Genomic DNA, 14,455 nt, shown 5'->3' with positions numbered 1-14,455 from the left:
GCTCAGAATGGTCGAAATCGTCTTCTAAAGGCCAGAATAGGCCCAAAAAGAAAATGATCCCAAATTAAGCTCAGAATGGCCGAAATCGTCTTTCAAAGGCCAAAAAAGGCCTTAAAAGAAAATGATCCCAAATTGAGCTCAGAATGGCCGAAATCGTCTTCTAAAGGCCGGAAAATGTCAAAAAAATGATCCCAAATTTAGCACAGAATGGCCGAAATCGCCTTCAAAGGGCAGAAAAGGCCAAAAAAGAAAATGATCCCAAATTAAGCTCAGAATGGTCGAAATCGTCTTCTAAAAGCCAGAAAAGGCCAAAAAAGAAAATGATCCCAAATTAAGCTCAGAATGGCCGAAATCGTCTTCTAAAGGCCAAAAAGGCCCAAAAAGAAAATGATCCCAAATTGAGCTCAGAATGGCCGAACTCGCCTTCAAAGGGCAGAAAAGGCCAAAAAAGAAAATGATCCCAAATTAAACTCAGAATGGTCGAAATCGTCTTTTAAAGGCCAAAAAAGGCCTTAAAAGAAAATGATCCCAAATTGAGCTCAGAATGGCCAAAACCGCCTTCTAAAAGCCAGAAAAGGCCAAAAAAGAAAATGATCCCAAATTAAGCTCAGAATGGTCGAAATCGTCTTTTAAAGGCCAAAAAATGCCTTAAAAGAAAATGATCCCAAATTGAGCTCAGAATGGCCGAAATCGCCTTCAAAGGGCAGAAAAGGCCAAAAAAGAAAATGATCCCAAATTAAGCTCAGAATGGTCGAAATCGTCTTCTTAAGGCCAGAAAAGGCCCAAAAAGAAAATGATCCCAAATTAAGCTCAGAATGGCCGAAATCGTCTTCTAAAGGCCAAAAAAGGCCTTAAAAAAAATGATCCCAAATTGAGCTCAGAATGGCCGAAATCGTCTTCAAAGGGCAGAAAAGGCCAAAAAAGAAAACGATCCCAAATTAAACTCAGAATGGTCGAAATCGTCTTCTGAAAGCCAGAAAAGGCCAAAAAAGAAAATGATCCCAAATTCAGCTCAGAAGGGCCGAAATCGTCTTCTAAAGGCCAAAAAGGCCCAAAAAGAAAATGATCCTAAATTGAGCTCAGAATGGCCGAAATCGCCTTCAAAGGGCAGAAAAGGCCAAAAAAGAAAATGATCCCAAATTAAACTCAGAATGGTCGAAATCGTCTTCTAAAGGCCAGAATAGGCCCAAAAAGAAAATGATCCCAAATTGAGCTCAGAATGGCCGAAATCGCCTTCAAAGGGCAGAAAAGGCCAAAAAAGAAAATGATCCCAAATTAAGCTCAGAATGGTCGAAATCGTCTTCTAAAGGCCAGAAAAGGCCCAAAAAGAAAATGATCCCAAATTAAGCTCAGAATGGCCGAAATCGTCTTCTAAAGGCCAAAAAAGGCCTTAAAAAAAATGATCCCAAATTGAGCTCAGAATGGCCGAAATCGCCTTCAAAGGGCAGAAAAGGCCAAAAAAGAAAATGATCCCAAATTAAACTCAGAATGGTCGAAATCGTCTTCTAAAGGCCAGAAAATGTCAAAAAAAAAATTATCCTTAATTGAGCTCAGAATGGCCGAAATCGCCTTCAAAGGGCAGAAAAGGCCTCAAAAGTAAAATGATCCCAAATTAAGCTCAGAATCGCCAAAAACGCCTGCTAAAGGCCAGGAAAGGCCAAAATAGAAAATGATCTGTGCTTGCTGCTGGACAAACCAATTTCCAGTAAATTAACCTCTTGTAACGGTGATCGCATGGACAATGCAGACCGCATTTGGTAATGCAAACAATTCCGGAGTGATTCGCGATTACGGTGCAACTAGCAAAATGTAAACAAATGGTTTTTTTATACTATTGGTTTCAAAAAGACTTACGAAATTCATGGCAAGAATCCTTTCTTTTGTATAAATCGATAAAATTATTTAAATCAAGCTTTTAGTGAAGGGCGATAAAGCAGTTTTCCCAAGACAAAAAATACTTTGGAACTAGGCCCTCTATATAGTTTTGAAGCAACGGGCTTATTTGCGAAATATTTCGTAAACAGGCGACAGGAAAGGGCGGATCAACTTTTGTTTTCAAAATAAAGGCGCAACTGAAGAAAAAATAAAAACAAGGCGGAAGAAAGATGGGCGTATCTCGTTGTCAGAATGCTTTAAGGCTCATTAGAAAAAGGTTAGAAGAAAAGCCATGCACAAATTTAATGTAGTATTGTTAGGAAACTATTAGCCAGGTTTATTTTACGTCGATTTTTGGTATTGATGTTAATGTTTGTTAAACTTCCTTTGAAATTACGATTTGAAAATGTACTTGCAAATTTTCCAACTGATATTCTCCAATATTTATTTTTGCCAGTTGCGCCCTTATCGCAAATCACTCCGGAATTGTTGAGACGCTCCCAATGTTTTCGTTTTTCAGTTTGCTCCCTTCAGTTGTTATAAAATGTAATTCTACGTCATAATGCCAAAATAACAGGAGGGTTATGTGCAAAGCCACGACCGCAGTCATTAATATTAATATTATATTTAATATCAAAAGTGTCATAATGTCGAGAATAATGTTTTTCAGCTTGGATCGAACCTAATACGGATCAAATTGCTTTCTAAAAATTCGTTGTAATATAGCTACATTGTTTTAGAGGTTCAAAGAAAAAAACTATGAAATGAAGCCCCTGCCAGAAATAGCCACTATTCACACGCAAGAGACATTTTTTTTTTTTTCAACAGACAATGGAAAACAGCGTCAAAATCCATTTACAATTACATGCAAATTGGAAAGTTTGTTATTAGTTTCGTATATCCTGCAGCAAGCTGCTCCACTTTCCTTAACCTTCTCCGTCCTTTCTTTAGCCGAACAGCCGAGGCAAGGAACGCAATTTCGAGATCTGTTTAGCAAACCGTCGACATCGAAATTCTTCCAGCAAGACAGCCGTCAGCGCATCTCCGCCGGCTCGGGCGGGCGTTCCATTTTGCGGAGAGGCACGCAAGCCGAACCGAAAACGTAACAGAAACGCCACCAAGGCGAAACAAAACAACGAGAGCTGCAGGCTGGCAGCTAGTTTCTTGACGGGCGTGAAAAGAGGAAAAACTCGTTTCGAAGCTCGAGCCGCTCGATGGCATATGGTGTCAGCTGTTGCCCGCTACAAGGACTCGGCATTCGACGTGGAATAAGAACCCTGTACGGCGTCCTGAGAACGCGCTCGGCAAACACATAGTTTAAATAGATAGAAAAACATAAAATAGAAATATGGAATCGAGTTTTGCATTCCTAATGAAGTCAGCCGAATGTTCGCGGCTTCCAGCGGCGGTTTTTCCATTGCAGCAAAGGAGCGGCACAAACAGGGAGTGCAACAATGCAGTCCTTGCGCTTCTCGGTCTTGGTGAAACGGTGAAAATAGAATATGTAAATTCACCCTCAAGAGAAAATGGGAAAATTCATTATTTCTGCTGCAGCAGTCACGGACTGCGTTTTCTGTGCCACTCTACCAGTGGGGCATGCAGTTGCCGGCGATTTTCCTTCGGGACCCGTCCCGTGCACCGTGTGACGTACTTTTCACAACTTAGGGGAGCGGCGCAGGAGTAATTATTAAACTATTATGTTGTTATTTTCCACTTCGTGACAGTGATTTGCATCGCTGCTACTTCCGCCATTTCGTTCGATAAGAAGTGAACCGGGAAATGTGCCACTGTGAATTGATAGTTTATTGTGCTTGCGATAGTCACACTCAATAACTTTGTCGCAGACAATTGCAGAGCACGGAGAAATTGAATTGGCCCCGTTCATCAATCCCTCTGCCTACCTAAACCTGACTTCTACTAATGATAAAAGTAATCATAAATTGTTCCGGCTGTGAAAGCAGTTCAACATTTTCCATTTTCCGGAGGAACAATAACACTTATGTCAATATTTTCCAAAGCCATTGTCAATAGGAGGAAATTGCAAAACTTTGCAACAATGAACCGTACCCGGGTGATCCCCCCGGGGAGGATTGGCAGCAGCCGCACAGACCTCCCCCGTTTCAGTTTACCTCAAAATGTCACTATACAATGAGCTGTCTTCCAGTGAGTTTCGCGCCACCTCGGAGCAATTTTCAACCGTCACGCGTCCTTGTCCCTCCTCCTTCTCTTCGTCCTCATCATCGTCAGTTATGAATAATGAAATTCCTAGCAGTTACTTTTATTGTTATGATAGCGTGGCCTGTGCTCTCGTCTGTGCGTGTGTGTGTTAGAGAGAGAGTATTCATCTGCGGGTAGGTCGTGTACGTGTTCGTGTGTGAGTCTTGAGGGCCTCATATCTTTCGCAATATGATATGATTCTAGAGTCAAACTTTGGCATACACTGGATCGGAAATAACGCATGTTAAATGCTGTTGGATGCTCCATGGATCAATTTTGCCTAAACTAAAAAGATGGGCAAGTTAATACATTTTTAATCTCATAACAAGGTACTAAAATTTTCATACCACCCTCGTTTCACGGAAAACGGTACTTTCCCACCCAGCGTCTCCATGCGGGAAAGATGAAAACTTTTCCCATACGCACATTTCACAGTCGAGTGAAAATAAATAGCATCGCACAGTCAAGCTGTAATAACGATAGCCAGAAATACGGCAAGAAAGAGGGACTCTACGACAACCGCTGCAGCAGTGCGGTATCGGCTAGAATCGGGCGGGTGAAAGTTTTATCTGGAATACTCCTCCCCCCCCCCCCCTGCTCTCCTTCCGCTCATGTATGCTAGAGCGCACATCCACAACCGGTGCTCATTGAAGTATATTTTCCCATCAGCCAGCACATTCTCGGCTGCGAAGTTGGGTACCGTGAAATGTGTTGAAGTATGTTCCCACAAGGACGCCAAGTAGGAAGCGATGCCGGCAGGCCTGTAGGTGAATTACAGCCTTAATGGGAAGGTTTCCATGAATAGAAAACTTGGAGCGCAATGAGCCCACTGACTGCTCTGAAAGGCATCTTGCGAGCTCTCGTGCCACAGTTGTGGGCTCTTCAGAATGGAAATTAAACTTGTATGAATTGTTTGATTATTATACCGCCCTTTTGCAGAGCGACAATGGCCTGCAGAAGAACAATTCATGGCTTCCGAAGGAGTCACTGACACATTTTAAGATTACAGTGGTCACGGCAAAAAGTGCCGACCGATGGGCCGGCCGATCCAAGTCTCAATGAGCTGCTGGAATAGTCTGCAGATGAATCAGCACGAGCAGATGAAGCCAGCAAAAAACAAAAATAAAACGTTCACTGAGAACGCATCGATCGATGTTCACATTCCTACCATAAATCCTATGTCCCGCAGAGTCCGACCCGGCAAACCGGATGGAATTCGGTCCCAAACATGGCACATGGTCTCGACTGTTGCTCGCCTCTCTTGCTGGACCGGACCTGAACCCGACAAGGGCAGGAAGCCCGGGAAGGCGAAGAAGCGCGTTTGTAATCAATCTGTCATTTGGCGAATTACGTTCATAAGTTTTTCTCCGACATATGTGTCGTACCGCGCCGGCTACCGTCTTGTGCGTGTGTCCCTCGTTCGTGCGGTCTATCGCAACGTGATCCACAGTCTCAGCTTGGACGAACCGGGCAGTGATGCCGAATTGAAATGAGACTAGCCTTAAAAATTCTCAAATATTAGCAAAGCAAACATTGTTTTTTTTTTTTTTTTTTCTTCACATAACATTTATTTGACACGGCACAAATACAATTTAATGTTTAACGGCGCCAATTATATCTGATGACTTAAAAACTAAAGCAAATTTTTTATCCTCGCTGCCGACTACGAGCTGAAATTAAGTCTAACTTAAAACTAGCATGGGATTTCCAATCAGTGTTTTGTTGTTCAATGGTCGTCTGATAATCGTCGAATGGCATGTATGGATTCGTTCTGCTGAGCCACGATGTCGTGAGTTGGGACAGAGGCTCGTAGTCCTTGGGTCCTGGTTCTGTTGTGCGGGGTCTGGTTGCTGGTTTTGTGCTTAAGGTTCAAACGTGTTCTTGTCGTTTTGTTGGGTGTAGACGGAGGGGAACGGGACTAGACTGGGGCGTGGATGGATTTCAGGAAAACGTATATAAGGGACATGTAGGATAGGTCACGGCTCGCCAAGACATCACGAACAGGAACAGCCGGCTGTCTACCCTCGGCCTGCAGGGAAGCTATTAATTTAGACCTGGCGTCACGGTGTACAGGGCATGACCAAACCACATGCTCTATGTCGTGATAACCTTCACCACAGGCACAGATACCACTTTCCCCGAGCCCAACACGACGGAGGAGCGCGTCAAATCTATAGTGATTGGACATAAGCCGGGACATCACGCAAATGAAATCCCGACCTACATCCAACCCCTTGAACCACGGGTTCGTCGATACTTTGGGGATTATGGAATGTAACCACCTTCCCAATTCCCCTCTGGTCCAAGCATTTTGCCAACTGATGATCGTGTTCTGACGTACAAGTGCGAAAAATTCATTAAAGGCAATTGGTTTTTCATAAATATCACCGTTTGTTGCGCCCACCTTAGCCAAAGAGTCCGCTTTCTCATTACCCGGTATCGAGCAGTGAGAAGGGACCCACGCTAAGGTAATCTGAGTAGATTTTTCGGATAAAGCACTCAGATGTTCCCGTATTTTCCCCAGGAAATACGGAGAGTGCTTAACATCTTTCATCGATCGGAGAGCCTCAATGGAACTGAGACTGTCCGTAAAGATGAAATAATGGTCCGTGGGCATTTTTTCGATAATCCCTAGGGTGTACTGAATTGCAGCTAATTCTGCGACGTAAACAGAAGCAGGATTATCGAGCTTATGGGAGACGGTTAAATTGTTATTGAAGATACCGAAGCCAGTGGACCCATCGAGAAGTGATCCGTCAGTGTAGTACATATTGTCGCAGTTGATGTTTCGATATTTATTGGAAAAAATTTTAGGGATCTGCTGCACGCGTAAATGATCCGGGATTCCACGAGTTTCTTCTATCATGGATGAATCGAAAAACACAGTAGAATCAGAAGTATTTGATAAGTCGACACGATTTGGAATATTCGAAGAAGGGTTAATATTTTGGGACATGTGATTGAAATACAATGTCATAAAACGGGTTTGAGAATTAAGTTCGATTAACCTTTCAAAATTTTCAATCACGTGACGGTTCAAGACCTCACATTTGATTAGAATACGAGAAGACAGGCTCCAGAAGCGGGTTTTCAATGGTAGTACTCCAGCTAAGATCTCCAAACTCATCGTATGGGTCGATTGCATGCAACCCAAGGCGATACGCAAACAACGATATTGTATTCGCTCCAGTTTGATCAAATGTGTGTTTGCTGCGGAGCGGAAGCAGAAACACCCGTACTCAATGACAGACAATATCGTTGTTTGGTAAAGCCTTATAAGGTCTCCTGGGTGGGCTCCCCACCATTGTCCGGTTATTGTACGAAGAAAATTCACTCTTTGTTGACATTTTTTCATCAGATACCTCACGTGACAACCCCAGGTGCCTTTAGAGTCGAACCAGACACCAAGATATTTGTGTACCAAAACCTGAGAAATCGTTTTACCCATTAATTGTGTTTGAAGCTGAGCAGGTTCATGCTTCCTAGAAAAAACTACTATCTCAGTCTTCTCCGGAGAGAATTCGATACCTAGCTGTAAAGCCCAAGCAGACAAATTGTCCAAGGTATCTTGCAATGGTCCTTGCAAATCGGCAGCTTTGGCTCCTGTAACAGAGATTACACTGTCGTCTGCAAGTTGTCTTATCGTGCATGAATTTGCCAGACATTCGTCGATGTCATTTACATAAAAGTTGTAAAGAAGGGGGCTTAAACATGAGCCCTGGGGAAGACCCATGTAGCTAATGCGAAAAGTTGCCAAATCGCCATGCGTAAAATGCATGTGCTTTTCGGACAACAAGTTGTGCAAAAAATTGTTCAAAATTGGAGAAAATCCTTGTCGGTGAAGTTTACCCGAAAGAATGTCAATAGAAACGGAATCAAAAGCCCCCTTAATGTCCAAGAACGCAGACGCCATTTGTTCTTTACGAGCATACGCCAGCTGAATATCTGTTGAAAGCAACGCAAGACAATCATTCGTCCCTTTGGCACGGCGGAAGCCAAATTGAGTTTCTGATAGTAGACCATTTGATTCGACCCAGTGGTCTAAACGACGGAGTATCATTTTTTCCATCAATTTCCGGATACAGGATAGCATTGCAATCGGCCTATAAGAGTTGTGATTAGAAGCTGGTTTCCCTGGTTTTTGGATGGCGATCACCTTCACTTGCCTCCAATCCTGCGGTACAATGTTTTGCTCCAGGAACTTATTGAACAAGTTCAACAAGCGCCTCTTGGCATTGCCGGGTAGATTCTTCAACAAGTTGAATTTGATTCTATCTAATCCAGGCGCGTTATTGTTACAGGACAGGAGGGCAACTAAAAGTTCTGCCATCGTAAAAGGTGATTCTATCGCGTCGTGGCCCGGAGACGCATCGCGAACAATATTTTGCTCAGGAACAGAGTCCGGACATACTTTCCTGGCAAAATCAAATATCCACCTACTTGAAGACTCCTCGCTTTCGTTGACCGTTACGCGATTCCGCATTCTTCGGGCTGTGTTCCAAAGAGTGCTCATCGATGTCTCCCTCGACGTCTCGTTCACGAACCGACGCCAATATCCACGTTTCTTTGCTTTAGCCAAGCTTTTAAGCTTGGTATCAAGCTCCGAATACCGTAAATAGTCGCCAGGTATACCTCCCGTCTGGTAGGCCTTAAACGCGTCGGATCTTTGCGTGTAGACATCGGAGCACTCTTGGTCCCACCACGGAGTGGGAGGCCGTTCTTTGATCGTTACGCCGGGATATTTCTTCGTTTGGGCTTGCAACGCGGCGTCGAGAATCAAGCCCGCGAGGAGGTTGTATTCTTCAAGTGGTGAATGATGTTGAATCGACTCGACCGCTTTTGAAATCATTTCCTCGTATAACTTCCAATCGACATTTCGTGTGAGGTCATACGGAATGTCAATTGGTCGCATGCGAGTTGACCCGTTAGTAATTGAAATAAGAATAGGCAGATGGTCGCTACCGTGAGGATCGAGGATTACCTTCCATGTGCAATCCAACCGTAGCGACGTCGAACATAAGGATAGATCCAAAGCGCTTGGGCGCGCTGGAGGTTTCGGGATACGTGTCATTTCACCGTTGTTTAAAATAGTCATGTCGAAGTCATCGCAAAGGTTATAGATTAAAGAGGAGCGGTTATCATTGTATGGGGAACCCCAAGCCACGCCATGAGAGTTGAAGTCTCCCAAAATCAAACGTGGCGAGGGAAGAAGTTCTATTAAATCAAAGAGCAGCCGTTGCCCAACCTGTGCTCTGGGGGGAATATATATTGAGGCAATACAAAGCTCTTTACCTTGTATTGTCATTTGACATGCGACAACTTCGATGCCTGGAATCGAGGGGAGGTTAATACGATAGAAAGAATAGCACTTTTTAATCCCTAAAAGTACTCCTCCATATGGGGTGTCTCGATCAAGGCGAATAATATTAAAATCATGGAAGTTGAGATCAATATTTGAAGTAAGCCAAGTTTCACAAAGGGAAAATGCATCGCATTTGTTTTTATTTATCAAAACTTTAAACGAATCAATTTTTGGTAAAATACTTCTACAATTCCACTGTAAGACAGAGATAGAATCCTTCATATACGCAGTTGAATTAGGCATCGAAGGATACAATCGCTGCAAGGAGAGGCCATTGGGCAGTCAACTGCTTCAAAAATGATCTAACTGTTGGGAGGAATGCTGTAAGAAAAATTTTAATTGGATCGGGTACATTGAAAGTTTCAAAAATCCAGTCCACAATGTCAGAAAATTTCACTAATCCAGAGTTTGTTTCATCAACTGGGAGTGTAAAAGGAGCAACTGGGGTTTTAGATGTTCCTGGCAGTGCTGGGAACTCCTTCTGGGACTTTAAATTTGCCAGCCCAGGAGGAGTTTGCTTCGGTTTTTCCGCAGCACTGTTTGGTTTGTTTGTAACCTTCATTTCACTTTGAGAAATCTTAGGACCTTTTCTGGGAAGTTTAGGAGAGGAAACACTTTTCCTCTTTCTAGACTCCCCAGGATTGGCGTAAGATGCTCCCGCTGGTGAATCGTCAGAATCGGTTTCCTCAGAGGGCAACAGATCGAAGGGGTTCGAAGTAACGGGAGAAGTGGTAACGGTCTTCTTCAGCATGTCAGCGTAGGAACGCTTTGAACGCTCTTTGAGAGACCGTTTTATTTTATCCCTGCGCTGCATGTACACCGCACATGTCGAGAGCTCATGCAGATTTTCTCCGCAGTGAATACACTTTTCAGCGTTAACACTGCAAGAATCTTCCGCATGAGACTCCCCACACTTGCCACAACGTGCCTTATTGCAGCAGTAGGCGGCTGTATGGCCTAACTGCTTGCAATTCAGGCAGTTCATGACGCGGGGCACGTAGAGCCTCACAGGGAGACGAACCCGGTGGATCGAGACGTGGCTTGGTAGTGCAGACCCGGCGAACGTAACTCGAAACGAGTCTGACGGAGTGTATACTGTTTTGCCACCGATGATCGATGCTGACCGCAATTGCTTGCAGTCGAGCACCTTTACTTCGGGACACGTTTTGTTCTTAAAGCACCCTTTGGCACTTTGCAGTATACACTCGACGGACAGACTCGAATCGGTTATGACACCGTCGATCTCCACGTCTCGTGCGGGTATGTAGACGCGATACTCGCGTGTGAAGAGCTCAGAGCAAGCTATATCGTTGGCCTCTTTCAGGTTACCGACCACGACACGGAGCTTGTTAGGCCGGACCTTGGAAATTTCGGTCACGCCCTTGTACTCCTTCGTCAGGTCTTTAGAAATCTGCAAGAGGTTCAACTTTTTCGATTTCGGTCCTGCCTTTGGCCGAAAATAAACAGTATAGCTGCCCTGGGCTCCGTCTGGGTAAAGCCTGGGGCGAGGGGGGACTGAAGAATGAACAGGGGAGGGGGTAACAGAAGGGTCAGGGTCAGAGGGGTTCGGGGATGGTGGCGCGGGAGGCGAGGGATCTACATCCATCGCGCTATGTTTAGCGCACTAGCGCTGACAAGAACACGTACCTTTTTATTTCTCCCTTCCAGTAAGGTTGGTTGTCCGATCGTTCGAAGTAGCAGCCGTTACAGCCAGCAGCACCAATACAGCAGCACCAAACAGCCACCAGCAGCGAGCCAGGTGTGAGATCACTCCACACAGCGATACGACTCGCTGACACTGATGGCTTCTTCTTTTTCCTCGTTTGTGTCTCGTCCACTGCTGTAGCACAATCCAGCCAGCAGCCAAATCGGCTTACGCACCAGCTGGCAGTCACGATGCGAAACAGTTGCACAAAGGAACGACCTTGAACCCGGATTTATTTCACTCGACCAGGCAAACAATGCCAACACTTGTTCACACGTCTTTTGTTTTATACTCTATCGGACCGATCACCAAACACGTCCAGTACTGATGCGTGTTCGGCACAGAATGTCAAAACATTGTTTTGTAAAATTCATATTATATATTTCAACCCACACCAATATATTCAATGTATAGGGTAATCGCTCTATTATTCATCTCAACAGCTTGGTGCACCTGTATTCATCTTATTTCTCTCATTTATCCAATTTACCGTCAAATTTCTCAATCAAAGAAATAGTTATCGGTTTGCGTTATACTCTACTAAATTTTTTGGAAATAAATATTGAAATTCAGTCCGCATGCGAAAATGAAATGCGGACTGAATTTCAATATTTATTTCCAAAAAATTTAGTAGAGTATAACGGAAACCGATAACTATTTCTTTGATTGATCTCAATCACTCTGCTAAGACGCTCGTTATAGATTTTCTAGATTTGTCAAATTTCTACAAATTTTTGAAAGTAAATCTATTTGCTTCTCAATTTTCTCAAGTGGCTGAAAATTTACGTTGAAAATATGGTAATACTTTACGATAAATTGATCAAAAAGGCGCGATGAGATAAATATAGGTACTGAGATTAATATAGGAGCGGTTACCCTATATATGTACCTTTGTACATTGTGTTACTTTAAATAGTCTTTCAATTCAATTGCTCAGAGTTTCTAATATGATACGAGCTAACAAATCTGTCAAAGCGGGTGTGCCTGAAGGTTCTGTCTTGAGCCCAGTCCTGTACAACATATTCACTTCAGATCTTCCTGATTTGCCTCCAGGATGCACAAAGCCATTGTTCTACGATGACACAAGCATTTCCGTAAAAGGAAAAAGTCTTCGTGTCATATGCAGTCGATTGCAGAAAAGTTAAGATATTTTTTCTTCCTACTTGCAAAAGTGGAAAATCTCTCCCAATGCTTCTAAAACTGAAATGATAATTTTTCCTCACAAGACTAGGGCTTCTTTCCTCAAGCCAAACAATAATCACGTTGTCAAGATGAATGGGGTTATTTTAAGTTGGTCCGACAAGGTTAAGTACTTGGGACTAATTTATGATAAAAAACTTATTTTCAAAGAGCACATTGAGAGTATACAAGCCAAGTGCATCAAATATACGAGATGTTTATATCCTCTCATTAACAGGAATTCTAAACTTTGTTTAAAGAACAAACTTTTGATTTACAAACAAATTTTTAGACCAGCAATGCTTTATGCTGTACCGATCTGGTCAAGTTGCTGTTCAACAAAGAAGAAAACGCTCCAAAGGATTCAGAATAAAATTCTGAAAATGATTTTGAAGCGTCCTCCTTGGTTTGGTACACTCGAATTACATAGACTTACTGGTGTTGAACCATTAGAAGCTATGTCAAAGAAAATTATTAACAATTTTCAACAAAAATCGTTGTAATCCTCAATTGCGATAAGCTCTCTCTATAGTCAATAAGTTAGCATTTAAGTTAGTTGTAAGTTTACTTTTCTTTCTTGACAAGTAGACTTAAATCCCTACGAATGATAAGTCCTAATTGCGAAACAAATCCTAACATTTAAAATACAAATTACTAACAGTGCTGAGCAGTCACCAGTTGTGATTGGACACACATACTCGTTATTCACTAATATTAATCATAAATACTTAAGCTAACAAATCCCGCTCTTAAAAAAAAAATAGTCTTTCAAAACTCGCACACTTTTAACCATCTTTCAATATAACTCAGCGGCAAAAATAAATCTGCTAAGACATCAAATGGTATTACTCAGCGACAGTTACAGGATTTCCAGGGAAAGTGTTTCTGTATTGACAAATATGAGATATGGTACATCACTGTTGACTGATATCCCATACAAATCACTCATATGTTGGTTTTTGGTAAGGCACCCAGTGAATTTCTTTGCGGATTGTTTTACAGGTTATTAATACTATTTAACATTAAAATGTGTGACGAACAGCACAACCACTAAAACTGAACCTTGTGAGACCTTTTGAACTCGCTACAAGGTGTTGATAGAAAGCCTCCTGCTACTACCTGAAACTTCCTTTCCTGGAGAAATAATGAATGATAATGAATTTCTGTAATGAATGAATGAAAATGAATTTCCCCAATTCTGCAGTTTTAGAGCAATATGAGGTCGCCATACTCGGTTATAGGGTTTGATTAGGGCAAGCGCCGCGATGTCGATGTAACGGATGTTCCCTAATCCTTGGTGGATGATTTGTCTCAATACTGTAAAATAAGTGCCAGTTGTTTTTTCTGGAGGTATATTGTCGGTTGTTGAGAGGCTCTGGTTTTTCTAGTAAGTGTAATCTTGCCCACGCAGCTTGTGAGAGATATTGGTCGATTGTCAGTTATAGTATTAGAAAATTGGAAAAAAATACCGGCTGGAAAAATGGTCACCGCTTCAAATCTGATAAATGATGCTAGAGCAGTTCGACCCGAAATCGAAAGATAAATAAGCATAGGTTTTCCTATAGCGTCCGGTCCAGACGAACTTTGAGGTGAACGAAGTTTTTGAGGGTGGATTCGTTTCATGTCGGCAGAAAGCTTTTCGAAATAGTAAGTAAGTCACTTCCATAAGAAGGTCAGTTATCATTCCATCTGATTTTTGCCGGATACGCTAAGTTTCCGATGCAAAGATGTTGCAATCGATTCCATTCAGAAAGGATTCCCAGCTCGTAGTATTGGCTAGTCTGATGGTCACGCGGCATTCATTACCAAGCTCATAAAAGGTAGAGCTCGTATTTTCACAGTGGATGCACGGGTGAAGTTTTCGAGGTAGAATTACGCCTACGTGTCAAATAAAAATTTAAAAACGGAAACGCAGATTCCGAACTTTGATTGGTCACTTAATGCTCGCTTTCTCTAACACGGTCGACAGAATATTATAACTTGGTGTTAGGAAATGCACTTTTTGAACTACATAGGGGTCATTCACAAATTACGTAAGGGTTTAGGGGGGGAGGGGGGTATCTAACAGCTTGAAGCGGTGCTACCCACAGCAGAGGGGCTGGGCGCATTGCCTCTCG

Source organism: Wyeomyia smithii, chromosome 2, assembly GCF_029784165.1.
Source record: "Wyeomyia smithii strain HCP4-BCI-WySm-NY-G18 chromosome 2, ASM2978416v1, whole genome shotgun sequence".
NCBI lineage: Eukaryota > Metazoa > Arthropoda > Insecta > Diptera > Culicidae > Wyeomyia > Wyeomyia smithii.
This window is presented reverse-complemented; position numbering follows the sequence as displayed.